Raw genomic sequence first — 17,690 nt, 5'->3', positions numbered from 1 at the left:
TGCATGGCCACCTTCATGCACAACGTGTTGGTGAAGTCGATCAATTATGTCAGGTTCATAATAAAAAAAAAAATGTTTGGGAGATTAGCGTTAGTAATGAGCTCTAGTATAAACAGATAACCCCCACTAAGGGGTCAATTTACGGAAAGTCGGATTTCTTTTTTTTCACAAGTTATATTTTTACGATTCAAAATGTATTAAGTTTAAAAACCGCAAAAAGCACTAATACAAGGTCCTATAGAGGTCAACGGGAGCTTAACTGATCCAATTGGAATTTTTTTTTTCAACCATTCAGAGTTTTAGAGGTTTTTGGATTTTTTTTCAGTAGTAATTGTCCAAAAAACTAAATTTTAGAGCTATTCTCATCTTTTAGCACATGATTCATTCATTTTTTGTTAGTACTTTGTTAGTACTTGTTAGTACTTTTTATATTCTGATCTTTAAATAATCTTCATGACATTCATGGTTTTAGAGAAATAGAGTTTAATAGTGGTTTTCAAAAACCTCTAAAACTACTACAATTCGACCTTTGTCTTGCTTAAGTAGAGAGCTGTTCAAAAATTTAACATAGTGATTGGGGTTAAGTTCATCAAGATCAATTTTTTTGCTTTGCTTCTAAACATAACCTGCTTACTTGCTAGTTGATCCAGAGAAAGGGGAGAAACCCTTTCCAATTTGCCTCAGAGGGGGAAAATGTCCTACCTGAGGGCAATCAGACCAGTCCCTGTTCAGTAATTTTCTCCTCTTTCTCAACAGTAGCTGCATGTTTTGCAATGACCATATGAAATACTCCCTCCCTGATACCACAGCCGCTACCATCCTCACACTGGCCACAATGTCTCTGTTCTCTCCCTGCTTTTCTCAGAAAATCCAAGATGGATGTGCATTCCACTGTGGAACACATGGCCATGCTGGATATATTTTTTCCCACAGACGTTGAACCAGGCAGAGAAAGAGAGAAGCAAACAGGAAAGGAAGGAAAGAAAGAAGAAAGCTTTGCTGCTGGTATTCTGCTTGTGCAAATAGGTAATGCTTTCAATGTAGCTACTGATCTTACTGACATGAATGGAGTTTATGCTTATTGACCATTTACCAGCAATCTTATTTGGTTGTCTGGGATTGTTGAGTGGTCCTTGGCCATTTCTACAGTGAATATACTGGCACCCCTAGGTTTAATTTGCTGATTATTCATTTTCTGTAGTAATTATACTGGCACATCTAAGGTTAATATGCCCACTATTTATTTAATTTAGGGATTATATTGGGTGTGGCTTTTATTTATTTATTTTATAATTTTTACAGCACTGTGCACAGCAGGATTATGGGGCCCACCAAGGCCCCACTTAAAATGTCCTTGGATCATTTTAAAAATTACCAGAGTCACGGCACCAAAATGTTATGTAAATATAGATATAGCCGAGTATCCGTATAGTATGTGAAACGTAGATTCCACACTATTTATTGAGATTATCCAGCCCAGAGACAGCAAATTATACAGAGATCTTTCAAAATGTGCCCACAGGTTATACTTCCTTCCTTCCTCTCTCCCTCTTCTCTCTCTCTCTCTCTGCTTCCCTTTTCTTCTCGCCTTCCTTACTTCTCCTCTCAAATTGAGCAAAACCAGCTCCATTGTTATACTGTTTCTATGCCATTGACCAAAATGGGGAATAGTCCTGATTGACTGACGACAAGTTAAACAAGTATTGCAATCTTATTGTTTTATTTAAACCAGACAATTTTGTTACATGTTCTTTTTACCAACAACTGTACAAACAGTTCCTCTTTGAAATGTAAAAGACCCTCTCCAGATGGTTTCTCAGGGTATGTTTTTATCAGACCAACCACATGTTAACAAATCTTATTTTGCATTTGATTAGACTACAGGATGGATAATTCTTCGAAGTAGGCAGAAACTAAAGTTTGGGTCATAAAAACTCATTACCTCTACTACCTAACTGGGGGTTAATTACAATCTTTTGAAGTAGGCAAGAACTAAGAAATGTGTATTCATATATACATAGGTCTACATATATTACTACACAATGCTGTAAATGAGCCTCAGTACGTCTTAACATTGCTCCAGTATAGTGCAACTGCCCTTGCTATAATTCATCTTTATGTATGCAGACACTTCTGGGAATTTTACATGTCATCTCTTGTATACTATGTGTACCAGTACAAGTGCTGGAGCATAAAATTGCATACCTTACACTCATATACTAAGCACTTGGGCCAATACAGAGTGGAAGATTGATCTGAGCTCGGATTGAAAACCAATCTCAAGGCAAAGGACACATTTACAAGCACAAATAGGTCCACTGCCTTGAGTCTACTGCCACTAACGCCATGTGATCTCTGTTTACAAAATGTCATTTCAGGCATGGCTATACATTATCTGTTTTGGTGAAAAACAGTAGTGTAGTGTATTTCCCACTGTGAAATTCTTGCCTTTGAGAAGCAGTTCCTAATCCCTAACACAGTGGGAGAAGTGCAGCAAGGCTGCAAGAATTTTACCTAATTATATTTAAATATACAGGGTATAAAGCCCTGCAAAAATGCAAAGGAAACATCAATTTTTCCAAAATAATAAGCCAACTAAATCTTCTTTCTAAAAATATATTCGATGTACCTGTATATTAATAATAGAAATTGATTATAGTTCTTAACTAAATCAGAATGTACGTTGGATTTTGTACATATGAATATGGCAAATTTGTGTTCATAATCCTGCTTTATTATTATATAAAACAATTTCAGCAAGTCACACAATATGCATCTCAGTAATGAATTGGCATACAGGAGGCTTCCATAAAATTTACAGATGGGGCTTGCAGAATTAAACACAAGAATTACAGGGTGTTGCTCATAAGTGCTTACATTCTAATGCAACAGCTGCAGAAACATAACATTGTGTTGACTGTATTTAAACGAATGATAGTAGGGCAGGTTGTTATATGTGCTCCTTATAATATGAATCTATTGCAGGGATGGATGGGGGTGAGCAAAGAAGGGGTTGAAAACATTATGCAAAAATGTGTATATCTTGGATATATTCCATCTATATAAGATCACACACTTTCTCTAATGATTTGATCAGTGGGTCAGTTTATCAGACCCTCTAATTACCTGGCAGGAATACTTGTCAAAGTTCACTATAAAACAAAATTCATCAAAGAAAAACAAAATTATATAAAATAAGATAAGGTCTTCCTCTCTATCAACAAGCATACCAAAATATTTGCCCAAATAAATAAAAAAATTATCACATCCTCAATCACTCTGGTATGTCATACATTTAATTCTCCCTAGCCATGCCACTTTAACATCTGGCTCTGAAACCATGGGTAGAAACAGTTTTGCTCCATATGTCTATTTTTAAAACGATTGATTCGTACAGACTCTCAATAAAGAGCAAAGTGGCTAACGCAAGTGCCAAGCCGCTAGCGAACCAGACTGTTGCCAGCGCAGTTTTGGACCCTATTGTCAATCGTATTTTCGCTCCGGTGAACGTGCGCTACTCTGCAAATTCGCTTAAGTGCGGATTTTACTGAACGTTTCCTCTTTCGCCAGAGTTGACTTTGCCACCTCAGACCAGGCGAAGTGCTAAAAAGAAGCTAGATCTTCCTTAATCTTCTGTCACTAACATCATATCCTGTGTGCCGAAAATGCATTAAAGTTCCAAAAAAGCTGGGGACTTTTCCTTTTCTGAAGCGGAATTGCCTGCAAAAGTCCTGATTCAAACTTTTTTTGCGTAACCGGTTTTCTTTACACATTTCATAACATATGGAACATTCATTTTACAATGGGCTCATGTGTAGGACATTATATTAACTCTCTTGTCTTTGTTAAGGTTCCTTGGACATTAGTTAAAAAAAAGTGGTAACTTCAAGCATTTGCACCAACATTTATAATAAAGACCTCCATACAACTTTAAATTACCCGCCCTATGCAAATCTTCCCATTGTTCCACTGATGGGCTTCTGGGTAGGAGGGGGGTCAATTTGAAGTGTAGCAGTAAAGAGTGGCTGAAGTTTATCAGAGCACAAGTCACATGACTTGGGGCACCAGGGAAACTGACAGTATGTCTACTGACAGTATGTCAGATTTCATAATTAAATTAAAAAAAAATATTTTAAAAACAGATTTCAGTGCAGAAGTCTGCTGGATCAGCACTATTAACTGATGCATTTTGAAAAAACAAACATGTTTTCCCATGATAGTATCCCTTTAAATTAAAAACAGACTTATAGGGCCATAAATAGGAAATATTTGCTGCACATCTAATTCATTCAAGCAGTTCTGAAAGATGAAATATTTACCATAAGAATTGTTGCAGTATTTTGCAAATAAAGGATTGCAATAAATGTGCAGTAATCCTTTGTACATGCTAAATAAAAAGGCTTTAGGATTTAAAATATCGGCTACAATTCAAACATTAATGGAATATGATTAAAATAAACTTCTTTATTTATAGTCACATTAAACATTAATCACCATCCTAGGAAAATGTCATGCCAGGTCCAATTCTGTTAGGTAAAAGATTCTTTTCTCCTACTTTGACAAAAACATAATTGGGTTCTATAGGGAATTGATGCTTGAGATGCTATAGGCAATTGGAGTTTTTCTCATTGGTTTTTTTCTAGCCCTATACTCACAATAAACTTTGAAGAATCCTAACCAATTTCTTTTTGAGGTACAGAAATAATAAACCAGCAGTTTTAGTATATTTTGCTACTCTTCACAAGGGATCTCACTTTAGGGTCAGATGTTTCGCTGTAGAAATGGAACCTGGAGATAAAGACCTGGTATAAAGCTAAACTGAAATTTACCAGCTGACATTCAGTCCTTTAATCATTTGCCAGATACTAAAGACTGTGACAGCGGTTTCTATGTCAGCATAGGACCAGGCACAGCAATGGATACCTAAAGCTGCTATGAATTTATTTGCCTCATATATCTTTAGAGAAAAATCATTGATAATTATAACGTTAGAGCAAAGTAAAGCCATCTGGGAAGAGTTGACATTTATTTATAGGTCTAGGATTAAACATAACAAAGGCCTCATTAAAACTGAAAATTCCACATGAAAGATTGGAAGTGTCTTGCAATTCAAATACACCATTGCCCCCGTTGCCATTTTCACATGTAGATATGGGTTTGGATACATTTAACTGAAAGCTATCTTGTCATATTTCCAGGTGCAACCGGAATACTGACTGTCTGTCCTTTTTATGCTGCAGAAGATAACTAAGCTTGATTTACAGAAGATCAAAATAGAAGAAAAGGTATTTTTTACAGTGCCTGCATTCATTCGATTATTAGCATATTCCCCAAAGCAACTCAAGTAATGCTTCACTAGATGTTGCTAAGCAATTACATTGGTTTCTTAGAGAGGAATATTCAGTATATCCCAGTGGTATCACATGCTAAAGCTAGATAAAGTAAGTAAAGAACATGTCCCTGAGTGTATAATTCACTCATTTTTTGTGTCTGACAAGCCAGCAAGAAATGACTACTTCAGAAATCCACTATCTTTTTCTAATCTGTACATCCCATTTTTGCATCTGACATCTTCACTGAGCATGAAGTCCCTTTGCACTCTTTGTGTGTCCCACAGTAACAGGATCTTAATAGAGCCAGTATAGGCCATTTATGAATTCCAGCACAGGGATTTCAGCAAGACTTGCCATGTACTATGAAGTGCAGCAGATGATGATCTGCTCATAAGCCTTTGTGCACAGATGGATAACAGCAAAGGGAAATACTGATGAGGAGTATAGATACCTCTTCTTCTCATATGGACATTTCTCTTTTTCTTAATATTAATCTGTATAAACAGTTGTCCTTTCAACAATGTTTGCATAATTGAATTTATACATTTATAGGCTTAAATCAGGGTGCCCAAAAGGTAGATCGGGATCTACCAGTAGACCTTTAGCTGGTGATCAGTAGATCTCAAGACACTTTAAACAAACAGCTTATTTAAATCACTCTCCTGTTTCATGCTTTTCGTTCAAGTATTTGTTTTAGACCATGCCACACTACCAGGAATCCATACTTTGGAGAAGAAAAGAGATTTGATTATCACTTTGCTACACAAGAGGCTTTGAATAAATTACCTGTTTTGTAGGCACTTTCACAGTGATTTTTTTTTTGTACAATAATAAACTGTTTCTCTTACCTTATTCTTACTAAACAATGTTACAATCCATACATTATTAGTTCAGTGATCAATGAGCCCTGCTGTAGAGCAGTGTAGTAGCTGGAATAATATAATGTACTAGCCCCAGTAGTTAATGATAGTACTTATTACAATTGATTCAAGTGATGCACAGGGATTACATACATGATTTATATTGCTGTGTGCATATATTTTGGGAGACTCGTTCATCCTAAAATGCTTCTGCACTCACTGATTAGGTCTGTAGCTTTTGCTTCTTTGCCATGGCTGGACATAGAAATGCTACATGAATTGAACTCCTGTATACTTGCACATGTAATTAGCCTGTTGTACTGTCTGAATATTTGTTTCATAGGGCCAGTTTCTTCTAACTATGAAGTCCAGTGGCCATTACTATGGATTAAGCCGAGAAGCAGTGGAATTAGTTGCCAGAGAAAGTCTTGCTTGCTGCACCCACATGGAGATAGAGGTATTTTCAGGATGGATATTATTTTAGCCATAAATAACTTGATTTCTCATGTTATAACAGTTAATTGGTTCTTTTCTAGATTAATATATCTTTGACATGCTATTGGCCTACAAAGCTGAAGCGTATGAAGTCTTCCATTTATGTATCCTGCAAAACACAGTCATGTATCTAGTAGCAATAAGGCAAAGTGCAGTGACATGGAAGTAGTTCACACTAAGTTGGCCTTTGTGCCTTGCTACGTTTGCCTGAATATGAAGGACAATTAGTTTAATAGTAAATGTATTTAGCAGTCTATATCCTGTTATATAAATTGATTGTGCTCTTTTAAAACTAAGACCTGTAGGTTAGAAGTAATTTCTGGCAGGACATACCAAATAATTCAATTCCTTGCTGGAGAGTAGAAGTACATACATTTTGTTAAACCATTTTCTGTATCCCCTCGGGTGACAGGACTTGGAGAAGAGGTTCACTTCAAAATGTGTAATAGTACTGTGCTTGCCAGCAGCCACATTCCTGACCTATACCAATAAAATAGATTGCCATCACAAATCTAACTCTAATGGCATTCTATGTCCATATTCACAGGGAGTGAGAAGCTTAAAAAACTGTTACATTGAAACATCTTGCTTGTGCCCATGAATAAAGAAAAATATGAAGGTTGGCTGAGAAGAAAAGGCTTATTCACAAGACCAGAGATTGATGTTGCAGTGTCCAGGGTGAATATGTCCCTTAAGATAAACTAGGAATCCCCAGGTTTTTTTGATGCTGTTATCAATACAGATAACTGAAATAGACACAGGTTTTGTGATTTTCATCACTAATCCGATTGAAATTTTTAGATCTTATATTAGAACTTACATTTGACACTGAAGAAGTTCTAGACATAAATTAATAACTCATAAATTCATAACAAATAAATTAATAAATTGCGTTCTCTCGATTGTTACTTTTCTGCACGGGGCTATAGTAAATACGTACACTTTTTATCCATGCCCCCAGTTGGATAGCCTAGTTGTTAGTTGCATCAGTTGCGTGAAAATGCAACTCATTTATTGAAAAAATAGCAATTCGATGGATTTGTAGGATCATATGTGAAGGTGAAGCTGTGAAGACAGTGTTCAGGGCAGCAGGCCTACAAAAATGCCTATAACTGTTGCCAAGCTAGTCACAGAAAGGAACCAGTTACATGTTACACATGTTCAATACACAAACATTTGTACTTACCTGGAATACATTTATATAATGACTATGCTGCAACACAAGCTGATTTTATGACATAAAGAAATACAATATGATATTTATAGGTAAAATCAGTGATTCTGATACATCTGATCATTCCTGCCACACATTTCCAAGTTCCCCATATGTTAACTTGTGTACAGTTCACCACAAAATTTTAGTTAAATGATTCTGGCAGAAAGTATCTAAGTGACTGGAGTCATGAACACTGGTATTATAGAAAGGCAGGATAAAATGTCTACTAATTGGCTAAAAGCTAGGACAGATCATGGCAATATTATAAAAGCACAATGACAGACCATAACTACAAAACTAATGATGTATGTGGCTTATTAGTTACAATAACTCCATATATTATTCAAGCAGATTTTTTTTTTTTTTTCATAGAGTTGTCCTATGCCAGTACAGAGTTTCCAGACTTTACTATTCCACAGCAAGCTTACCAAGAAAGCACTGTTTTTATATTTAACACACTGGCATCTATCAGAGCTTTCAAAATATGACAATTACACATTTCCGAAATGAATTGAGTGATTATCACGCAAACTGCATAGCATTTTATAGGGCTAAAGGTGAATAAAACATACACTTAAATATGTATTACCATGTCCTACAAGTCCCACCAGGCTCTGATTCTTCCTGTCTAATGTTTTGCAATATTGAGGAAGTATTAGATGAATTTAAAGAGACTTTTAGAAGCATGTTTCAGAATAGCAATGCTTCACCTCAACTATTCATTTTTTTAAAGTAGAAGAGGACTTCAGGATGGGTTGGGCAGGTTTTAAAGTAGGGCCTTTGGTTTTGGCTCAAAAACTTCAGGCCAGCTTATTACTAAAATTTTTGTTTTTAGTAGGAATGAAGCAATACTATGTGGTTGAAGCTAGTGATCTGTATAGTACACTCATAATTATGTTGATCTACATAAAGGCAACTAAATAAGTTGTAAACATTGGATTCACAGCCCCAGAGATTCTTGGCCGAGCTCCGGACTCTCATTACTCTCCTCCAGCGGAGCCTTTTCTTCAAGGAGATCTTTCTCCCAGCCAACCTGTAATGTTCCGTCAATTAGGAACCTTTTAAAAGATGGTGGGTACACTCAGACGCACTAAGGTTTCCAGGGTTCACCGACGCCCTTTTGGGGCCCCGGGCTTTCTGCTGCGGAACCACAGAGGAAACGTACCAGCAAGGATAAAGCAATAACGTAGTCAAAGGTCAGGCAAAGGGATCACGGCAGGCGGCAGGAATCGAAGTCAAAAAACAGGAATTTAAACGGAGTATCAACGCTTCGGCAGGATCAGTAAACTGAAGCCAGCTTGGGCACTATGAAAATGGAGGACTGGGTATTTAAAGTTATAGTGACACTAAAAAACGACTTTTTAAAATATGAACGTACATTAAGGGGCACATTTACTTTGCTCGAGTGAAGGAATAGAAAAAAACTTCGAATTTTGAATGTTTTTTTGGCTACTTCGATCATCGAATTGGCTATTTCGACCTTCAACTACGACTTTGAATCGAACGATTCAAACTAAAAATCGTTTGAATATTCGACAATTCGAGTAAAGTACAGTCTCTTTAAAAAAAACTTCGACCCCCTACTAAGCCACCTAAAACCTACCGAACCTCAATGTTAGCCTATGGGGAAGGTCCCCATAGGCTTTCTAAGATTTTTTTGGTCGTAGGAAAATCGTTCGATCGATTACAATCCTTTGAATTGTTCATTTTGAAGGATTTAATCGTTCGATCGAACGATTTTTCGTTCGATCATTCAATCTAACTAATTGCGGTAAATCCTTCGACTTCGACATTCGGCAGTCGAATATCGACTGTTAATTAACCCTCGATATTCGACCATATGTAAATCTGCCCCTAAAAGTTACCTATAGTTCATGTTGATTTGCTGAGAGGTTTGTTTATGTAAGTAATTATTAGTTGACGTTGAACCACTAGATCTATCAGGCATTAAGCAAGGATCCAACAATATATCTGCCAATTCATTTACAATAGAACTATGAGAATATTTGTCTTTTGTTGAATGAGGTTTTTGAGGTGTTGCAAATTGTGATTTGTCGTGTCTATATATTTCTCACTGCAATAGGGTTACAGTCAATCTGATCAGAATCAAATGATGTATTTTAGTTTTCTTTTCTAAAATTCAAACTCTGTGAATAGATGGTTAGCAGTATTACTGTTGAATAATACACCTGATGAATGATTTAGGAAAGACGTGTACCCTGACCCAAAGGATATTATGTGTGTAGCAGCTGTCAGTGGACACAATTGACATGTGTATTTATATTTACAAAAACTGGTGTTTACACTGATTTAAAGTTCAGGCTAACAGCTGTTAGAATAATATTTTATATAAAGAACCCCTACTTTATGTGCAAAAAGCAGCTATAATCCATATATATATATATATATATATATATATATATATATATATATATATATATATATATATATATATAAATCCAATTCATAAAGATACCGGCACTCTCGACAACAGAGTTAAATATGCCTGGGTGCAGAATCAGAAACTTCACATAGAGAACAGAAGATGAGCCGCACTCACAGGACTTAAAAAATAAAAAATTGTTTTATTTAAAATTATATGACCAACGTTTCGGCCTCCTCCAAGGCCTTTCTCAAGGTACAGAAAATGGCAAAATACGTGCTTTAAATACATGAAATGGCGGGAAAAGACAGCAACACCCTTAATGACGTATAACTCACGTCAATGCCCAGTAAATATCATTAGCATAGATCCCATTAGCTATTTACTATGTATATTGTACACATAAAAGATTAAATTAAATTAGCTATACCCCTATATTACATCTCACAGTTAATCATTATCATAATCTTAAAAAGGTTAACGTGAGACAAGGTGAGAGATGACCAGGTGTATATAGATATTGATAGTGTGTTTGAATGTAGAGTTTTGGTTAGGAAAACAGATTCATTACTTGAGATATTAGGCATTAAGCTTTGGTGAAGAGGTGAAAAGTGAGGTTTGATGGCACTAGGAAGGGAGGTTCTAGAGCAAGGGAGAACTGAAAAGGTTATATACTGGTATGTCACAAAGAGCAAACACTGAGTAACATCAGTTTTCCCTATTTAGCCTAAGAAACATTAAAAAAACATAGCTTTTTATGATTAAAACAATAAGCAAAAAGTATATTGAGCTCAAGCCCTATTCATTGAGCTCATGCTAAACAAGGGCTATGCTGCCCCTTAAAAGAATTTCCAGTGATGTATATGCAAAGTGAAGCCTTCTGAAATCAGAAGGTATTTACTTGTCTCATGCCATACACACAGTACTGCCTAGATACCAAAATGAGAGTTTTGATTCTCCCATTAAGCATCATGGGCAGAGACATGCAAATCACTCCTTTATGTCCCTTTGGCCAACTATGCATCCAGAATACAGTGATGTATGGTATATTTACAGTAAGTGTAAATGTAAGTGTTCAGGGTGCAGCACATATATACTGTAGGTGTATGTTTAGATGTGCAGGAGAGTAATATTGTAATGAGAGAAAGAGAGGTGGGATATGTATGGATTTACAGATCTATCAGTTTTTATCTTTGCATTGTATAGTTTGGACTTGTGGAGGGTCAAATTTTATCAATATTACATAGTGCCAACTAAATGAAGCCTTTACAAAAACTGTTCATCATTGCATTGATCTTCCCCTTGCAAGCTCACACATACTAATTTCATCAGGAGCCAATGAAGTTGCTTGTATGTTTATGGAGTGCGGGGGAAATCATTTTAACTTGCAGGTTTGAAGTGGAACAGTAATAATTTGTAACCTATTAAACATGACTGTTATAAGTTTTATGTTTTTAACTTTCCCTTCAAGCAGAATTTTCACTTAAATTTCTAGTTAAGTGCAACTATGTGAATAATTGTATGTACACTACTAACACAAACATTTATTTGTGTACATAAAAAGCCATTCACTTTAACCATTTTGTAACCATAGGCCGAGTTGAAATGCCCCTGAGCTCAAACATAAGAGGAAGGAAGGCTGTATTTTTTTTTTTTAGTTAGTTATTTCAGTTCAGACCTATTGTTATTCCTCTAGTTGGACAATTAAAGTGCTGTCCAGTTTCTAGGATGAGTGGGACCCTAACAACCAAGATAGCTACAGAAAATAGAAAAATCAAATAGAAAAGCTGCATAATAAATGTTAATTCAGGGTAAATTGCCGCATTATTGGCATTGTACCAATATTCTGCCATTATTGAAAGCAATATGTACAACAAAAACACTCAAAATCACATTATTCCTCCACTGGATTCTTGTTAAACTCTATTTGTCCAACCATCTCCATAATACAGATCCCAATGAGAATGGAAACACCCCAGACACACCGCGGCTGCCTTCTTCTGATCCCTCTGAAACTCAAATAGCCAAATCATCTACCAGGCCCTCTGCTCACACAAGTCCTACAGGCTCCAACACTAAACCAATTCTCCCCCCTTTTCCATCAGGACACAGGATGTCTTCCACCTGATTATGTGTGTGGTGTTTATACAAATGGCCTGTAGATGTCACTGTGCTAAAGACTTATAAGCACTGTTATATATGTTCAGCTTTATGGATGAATGTATTGCTTTATCTTTAGACAAGCTTAGTGAATACCAATTTCTGTTTTCTGTATTTAAAACCTAAAAAGTTTTGGGCACTTTGTACAGTGTTTTTCAAGTAGCTAAATATTGTGGTGCCTAAGCAACCTAATCCACCCCATAGGTTAATGTCACACCGGGTCAAGAATTAGCCCCTGTGCTGGAATCATGGGTGCAGACACAGAGAGGATTTTGGAGCCAAAATGTATACTCTTGTGTTTTGGTGACTTAAAGGAGTTGTTCACCTTTTAGTCAACTTTTAGTATGATGTAGACAGTGATATTTTGAGACAATTTGCAATTGGTTTTCATTTTTTATTATTTGTAGTTTTTAAAGTTTATTTTGCTTTTTATTCAGAAGCTGATTTGGAATTTCAGCAATCATGTTTTTAGGGTCCAAATTATCCAAGCAACCATGCATTGATTTGAATAAGAGGCTGGAATATGAATAGAAGAGGGTCTGATTAGAAAGATGTAATAAAAACAATATATTCATAGCCTTACAGAGCATTCGTTTTTTTATATTGGGTCAGTGAACCCCATTTGAAAGCTGAAAAGAGTCAGAAAAAGACTAATAAATAAACCAGTTGAAAAGTTGCTTAGAATGAGCCACTCTATAATATACTAAAAGTTAACTTTAAGGTGAAACACTCTTTTAATCCACTGGGTGTGCCTTGCATCAGTCGGGTGCAAGCACATATGGTAAGGGACTGATTCTATAGCATCATAATCATAAGGTCTCATGCCATACACACAGCACTGCCTAGATACCAAAAATGGGAGTTTTAATTCTCCCATAAGGCATCATGGGCGGAGACATGCAAATCACTCCTTTATGTCCCTTTGGCCAACTATCCATAATGGTTCAGAGCCATATATACAAACTTGCAGACAGCCTGTTTTGATCTTGTTAGATCTCAAAAGTGCAAGATATTGGAACATGGCTTCTGTGGGGGTAGGACTTGGAGAATAATTAAATGGAAAATCAAACCTGGTTAGGGTGAGAAGTACAGTACATTAACTTTTCAGCTGTGGACTAGTTATTGGGCCCCACAACAAGATCTTTTGGCCCCTAAACTTTGGGAAAACTTTAGCAACAAGATATTTTCCATAAATATTCAGTCACAGTCCCACTGGGCCCACTAAAGTTCTTGAACCCCAGCACAAACCCCTGTAGGGTTTGTTTCCCCCATAGGTACGCCCCTGCTTTTCAGTAAAATGATCTGATGATGATGTAAGTTTGTATCATAGTAGCTGTGGTTAAAATAAAAACATATCCATCATGTTCAACTTTTTGTCTAAGTAAAACCTACCTGCCTGCTATTTGATATACTATATGCTATATATAGTATGTACTATATGTTTGTGTTCATTGGGGGGGGGGCATTTGTGATGGTGGTCCTGGAGTCTTTACGTAAATTCTATAACTCCTTTGTTTTTAAAGGAACAGTAACACTAGAAACTGAAAGTATATCAAAGTAATTAAAGTATAATGTTCTGTTGCTCTGCAATGGTTAAACTGGTGTGTTTGCTTCAGAAAGACTACTATAGTTTATTTAAACAAGCTGCTGTGTAGCCATGGGGGGCAGTCATTCAAGCTGGAAAAAAGGAGAAAAGGCACATAGCAGATAACAGATAAAACACCATTGTATTGGACAGGGTTATGTGCTTTGTAACCCTTGGCCTTTTTTCCAGCTTGAATTGCTGCCCCATGGATATACAGCAGATCATTTACTGTATATGAACTATAGTAGTATTTCTTAAACAAACACAGCTTTTACCAGTGCATGCTAACAGTATATTGTATGTTAGCTACTGTAAAACTGTTACATTTTTTTTTTTTCAAATCCTGAGAAACCACTATGCTGGCAAAGGTAAGCGACAGATTACTGTTTTATATACAGAATTAACATCTCTTCAGAAAGCTGCAAATGAAAGTGTCACAGATTATATAACACATACAGAAACAGCCATTTCAGCACTAAGAAATGCTGGAGAGATACTTGGGGGCACATTTACTTAGGGTCGAATATCGAGGGTTAATTAACCCTCGATATTCGACTGTCGAAGTTAAATCCTTCTACTTCGAATATCAAAGTCGAAGGATTTACCGCAATTCCTTTGAATCGAAGGATTTTAATCCATCGATCGAACGAAATTCCTTCGATCAAAAAAAGCTTAGAAAGCCTATGGGGACCTTCCCCATAGGCTAACATTGAGGTTCGGTTGGTTTTACTTGGCGAAGTAGGGGGTCGAAGTTTTTTTTAAAGAGACAGTACTTCGACTATTGAATGGTCGAAATAGTCGAGCGATTTTTAGTTCAAATCGTTCGAATCGAAGTCGTAGTCAAAGGTCGATGTAGCCATTTCAATGGTTGAAGTAGCCCAAAAAAATGTCGAAATTCAAAGTATTTTTTCTACTATTCCTTCACTCGAGCTAAGTAAATGTGCCCCTTAGTGATGGACTATTGATTGCAATGATTCCTAAGGGCCTACATGAATCATTTAAACCATTTGCTATCCATTTCACACAAGGTGATGGAAAAGTGACTTTTATTGAGTTAAGAAGTTTTGAAGACACTGAGAAATATGTGTCAGCCCAAACCCTGATAATGTGATGCAGGTCAGCACCCCTGTTACAACAGTAAGGGAGAGAAGCAACATTAAGGACCACAAAACTAACACATGCCCAAGCAAACTAAATATAAGAAGGTCACAGTGGTGTAACTATTGCAACAGCCAGACACATAAAGAGGGATTTTGCAGACGCAAGAGGTGGGACAACGTAAAGCAAGCAGCTGATGACAGAGAGCAAACATTTGCCTTCAAAATAAGTGAGAGGCAGTCAAACTGTTTAACACCAAAGGGACTAATGGTGGATAAAGGAACAACATCACATATAATTACAAACATTAACAAATTAAAAGATTTGAGTTGGCGGACAGTAAAAAGACTTCTGGTATAGTTCACATAGAGGTGACGCAGAAGTTTGCCTGACTGACAGCAAGGGGAACAGAATAAAGACAACGTTACTAAATGCACTTTATTTCCCCTTTATATGCATGCTAGCCTGACAGAAGAAACTAGACTATTTTTGTTGGATATGACAAAAATAGTCCCTTATACCTGGTGTATTACCCAAGCACTGGAAAGCTATTTAAACACAGGCTAGTAAAGTTCATTACAAAGAGTCTGGCTTAGAGAAAAAGGTGTGTATGCCCTATATAAAACCCAAATTCAGGAGAAGAAATGATAATGGTCAAATATGTACAGTACAGCCATTGTACAAGATACCCCAAAAGGTATCAAATTCAGATTGTAATATCAGATACTAACAAACAGATACTAACAAACATTGACTACTATTACAGAGCACATAATAAACCACAACCTTTTAGAGAAGCCATAGATTCACCCCAGTCACAGATATGGCTTAATGCAATGAAAGATGAAATAGATTCACTAAAAGAGAATGATATGCTCACACTGATCACTCTACCAGAAGGTAAAAATGCAGTGGGGGGGGGTAGATGGGTCATGCAATAAAAACCAAAGCTGATGAATCTCAAACATACAAATTTTGAGTTTAGCTACAGAAAATGTAAGGAGAACTTAAAACTTGAGGCATATAGTGATGCTAGTTGGGCCTCTTTGCAAATTTTATTACATTTCCCTCTTGGAGGCTTATTTTTTAAACTTCGGATTTTAGTGGTTTTGATTGGTTTTAGAGATTTTTGAAACCACACTAAACTCACAAATTCTAAAACCACTAATGTCATGGATTTTTTTAAAAGATACGAATATAAAAAGTAGGAACAAAAAAATCTCTGAATGATGCGCTAAAAAATAAGAATACCTGAAAAACCTCTAAAAATGTGAGTTTTTCAGACAATCCCGAGTGGAAAAAACAACTCTGAAAACCTCTAAAAGTCTAATTGATTAAGGGCAGATTTATCAAAGGTCGAGGTGAACCTTCGAATGAAAAAAAATTAGAATTTTGAGCTATTTTTTGTGTACTTCAACTAGGGAATAGTCCAAATTCGATTCGAATTTTAAAAAAAATAAAAAAATCGAATATCGAAATTTATCATGTACTGTCTCTTTAAAAATTAGATTTCGACCATTCGCCATCAAAAACCTGCCAAATTACTGTTTTAGCCTATGGGGGACCTCCTACAATATATTTGGAGTCAATTGGTGAACTTTGAAAAACTTCAAATCGAATTTGATCGAATGCGATATTATTCGGTTTGTATGATGCGAATTTGGGCAAATACGGACCTATTCGATCGAAAACGAACCAATTCAACCAAAAAAAACTTCGACTTAATTTCAGTTGGTCTTTTTGAATTCAAATTTCAAAGTTTTTTTCAATTCAAAATTCGACCCTTGATAAATATGCCCCTAAAATAGATTTTCGTGGTTTTTACACTTAATAAATATTAAATCTTATTTGCTTTCTTCCCAAACAGACAGTGTAATGTGTGCCTGTGTAATAACATACAAATGCAAGCTTGTCGTATTAAATTAAAAAGGCAATGAACCCTTCCACCTCTTTTGAAACAGCCCCTTCCCAGACATGTTCCCCTCTCTAATTGATAAGCAGGAGCATTCATACTGGAAGTTGACCTGGTCCTGGCCAGCCCCACTGTGCTACTCTTCATTTGTAAGCCCAGTAGGGAAAAAGGGGGCAGTCTTTGGCTGGTTGGCGAGGGAGACCAATGTATGGGAACCAGTAGTTCAAGTGGTCGTTGTTGTCCTTCACATTTGACAGTTCACAGAACAGTGTCTGTAGTGATCATAAATACATGGTGCTTTGCAGTCTGTATTCCATGGGGATATGGAGGAACATCAATCAAACAGGGAAGAACTTACTTGGAGGACCTCTATGAAGCAAGTTCAATGCATAACTGTCACAAGGATCATGTCTGGTCCACAGCAGCAAAATATAGTGGGAGAATGTATTGTTTATTTCTTTAACCACTCAGTAACTAGATTTGTGTTTAATTAAATCTCCCTTTGACAAATGTGTTTTTACAGTAATATTTTACTGAAACCACTAGATGGTAGCATATAGTCATTATATGTATATAGCAAAAAGCTTAGTTTGTGTGCAACATTTTTAAGAATAGGAAAGATTCATTTGATCAGAAGTAAATGTAGGA

At 36.3% G+C, this 17,690-nt stretch overlaps 1 long non-coding RNA gene across 2 annotated transcripts in view; it reads left to right on the top strand.

The window, feature by feature from the left end:
* Nucleotides 1-739: 739 nt before the first annotated feature.
* Nucleotides 740-17,690, top strand: part of LOC108713036 — a 61,386-nt gene continuing 44,435 nt past the window's right edge. The window contains exons 1-3 of one of the 2 annotated variants that reach the window (XR_001935096.2): nt 740-1,026; nt 5,199-5,285; nt 6,537-6,650. This is a non-coding gene — a long non-coding RNA (uncharacterized LOC108713036). The remainder of the gene's footprint in view (nt 1,027-5,198; nt 5,286-6,536; nt 6,651-17,690) is intronic. The other variant, XR_001935095.2, reaches the window with a different exon arrangement.

The sequence above is a fragment of the Xenopus laevis genome, chromosome 3S (genome assembly GCF_017654675.1).
Source record: "Xenopus laevis strain J_2021 chromosome 3S, Xenopus_laevis_v10.1, whole genome shotgun sequence".
NCBI classification, from domain to species: domain Eukaryota; kingdom Metazoa; phylum Chordata; class Amphibia; order Anura; family Pipidae; genus Xenopus; species Xenopus laevis.
The sequence above is the reverse complement of the archived record's forward strand: the minus strand, read 5'-3'. Positions and strand labels throughout refer to the sequence as shown.